We start from the raw sequence: 2,985 nt of genomic DNA, 5'->3' as shown, positions 1-2,985 counted from the left end.
GGTCTTGTTCAGTTCTCTTCGATTGTTGAAATGTGCCCCGCCACTCATTGAAAACTGCCCTCCAGGAGGGGTAGATTTCAACAAAATACATGGTTCACTAAATATGCAAAATTAGATATTTTATCTTTGGCTTAGACTTTTGGAAAAAATTGAAAGGTTACATCAAATATCAATTTAGTAAATAAAAATTAGAACTTTGATTTTGAAAGCAATAAAACTTCCCAAATAATTCTTTAGTAAAAAATGTTGAAAGGTGCCCCCTCTCCCCTACCTCTCAAAAAAAAAACCAGACAGACCCCTGGAGTGATTGTTTTATCAAGCATTGAAATACTATAAAGAAACTGTCTAAAACCCTTTTACTCAAATTATGTCATGATTTTAAAAAAATATTATGAGAAATAAAACGTTAAATTTTTAACAAGAACCAAAATGAGGACAATTTTTTGTTTTATTTATGAAGTTTATTATTATTTTTAATATTGCATTATTTATCCTTATGCAAGAAACATAATTTATTAGTATTAAAAGCCCATTTATTCATATTTAAAGGATAAGGTATTCACTTTTGTTGTTCAATGAATTATGGAGCTTCAAAAGTTATAAATCTTTTCCTATTATATTATTTTCCTTTAATAAGTTAAAACAAATTGTATAAAAAGTATCAAGCCAAGGTTGTGGTTTTGGACGTCCTAAACTGATTTTGGATAGAACATGTGGGTTTTACTGTCCTAAACTTACTAATAACTGTCTTAAAGTGTCCAAAAGCTTGAACTTTGGTGAAAGGTAAAAATTCTATATGTGTAACCATTGTACACCATATAATAATTGCATGTATCAATAAATATTTGATATTTTTTATACAATTTGCTTTAACTTATTAAAGGAAAATAATATAATATAATAGGAAAAAGTTTATAATTTTTGAAGCTCCACAATTCATTGAACAACAAAACTGAATACCTTACTCTTTAAATATAAATATGCTTTTAATACTGATAAATTATGTTTTTGCTTAAGGATAAATAAGGCAATATTAAAAAATAATAATAATTTTTCTAAAAAAAATACTAAATTTGTTTAAAAAAAATTACCTTTTATTTTTCACAATATTTTTTTTTAAAAATTTTATAATTTCTGCATTAGGGGATGATAAAAAAGACATCTATTTAAAAAAATAATTGCTTTTAAATATATTAGCTTAAATTGGAAATACATTGAAGATTTAACTTTGAAATGTACAAGATTTATAAGCAACTTCATATTATTAAATACATAAAAATAAATATAATGAATTAGATGGCCTACGTGATTCGAATGAGTGATGACAATACAATAAATGAAATATTGCTTTTTTGACTCATTGGAATAAGAAAGCAGGGAATGATGGGCTGATTTTCTTCCAATTAATAAAAAGAATTGAAGATCAAAGATAAATCAAAAGCAGTTATGGAGAAATCTTCAGTAGAAGGCATTGGGCTGTCTGGCCAACTATGATGATGAGAAAATGCCTAATTGTAAACAAAATAAAAGCGTGGTTTGAGATAACTTTAAAAATAATCCAGTGGCATCACATGTTTATCATTGATGATATTTGACATAAGGAATAAAAATAATGAAACATTAAAAAAAAAGAAAAAACATTTTTTTCGTAAAAAAGATATTTAAGATAGCAAACAGTATTATCTTAACGTTTTATTATTTACATTATCTTTTAAACATTTGAAAAATTTGATTAATTTATAACAATGGCTAATGTTTACCCAATTCCATTTTTCAAATGTCTCTCCTAAGCAATCTAATTAAAATGTTTGAATGGGAGGATTAAATTTCACTTACTGTCTAAATTTCATGATACTTTTGGAATTATAAAAGAGACACAGAAACTCTTTGTTTTATTATTATGGAGCAAGTTCACATTAGTTAAATAATTTGTTTTACTTCACACTTTAGTTTGCAAATTTCATTTAAATATTTTAAAGTAAAATTACATATAATGTTAAATAAAAACATTAAATAACCCGTAGTATAATGAGACAATATATATCAATAAAACTAAAGAACCTGAATCGAGCACAAAAACAGACATTTTATAGTTGTTTACAGAACTGAAACTATTAAAAGTCTGTTTTTGCACCTTTATTCATACTCTATTCATCTGTAGCTCATACTTTTCTTTTGGATAAATAATAATAATTTTGTTTTTACCCAAGAAACTTTAGAAGTACCACTCCACAAAATTGGCCAATTCATCAGGAGGAATGAATTTAAAAAAGATTCATTCTCGAACAGGTTTTATTTTTCAGATATTTACTGCAGATGCAATTGGTGGAAGACAAAAGTGATTTTTCAACAGCAGATACTATAATTGTGCTTCGATGTTCCAACGTTCAATTCAAGCAAAACAGACAGAATGCAATTTCCCATCGCAACAGCTTCATTCCAAACAATCATTTCCGTCAATAAAAACAGGTGATCAGAAATAAATCCAACTCTTCATCAAATTGACTGCATAGCAAATACTCTTTGTAGAAAAGACAGGAATAAAATCTTTGGTTCTCGAAAAATCTGACAGAAAAACAATTGTAGTCCGAAGATTCGTTCAAGATGTCGTCGATTCCGGTTTTCAGTTTCGTCGACAGGGGAATCATCCAGCTCGGCAAAATCGCGTTCAAATAAGAAAGTGAAGCAGACTGTTCTGACAAAAAATACTTAAAGAACATGGCAATCTTCCGACAAGAAAGCACATTTGAGATATCTAAATTTCAAGTGCACATTTTTCACGAAATACTGAACATCTTATTCTGAGGCTGCTGGAATAGCTAGCAAAAGTATATAATTTTTCTCTTTGAAAAAACCTACATGCACCCTATTTCACGGCTACGCTACAACTCAATATTTAAGGCGATGCGACATCACTTACAATATGGCCAAGTGTCGCAAACGTTCCCTTAAGACAGGGCCGTCTTAATAGCAAGCAGGTCCCCC

The sequence above is a fragment of the Parasteatoda tepidariorum genome, chromosome 3, assembly GCF_043381705.1.
Source record: "Parasteatoda tepidariorum isolate YZ-2023 chromosome 3, CAS_Ptep_4.0, whole genome shotgun sequence".
Classification (NCBI taxonomy): domain Eukaryota; kingdom Metazoa; phylum Arthropoda; class Arachnida; order Araneae; family Theridiidae; genus Parasteatoda; species Parasteatoda tepidariorum.
This window is presented reverse-complemented; position numbering follows the sequence as displayed.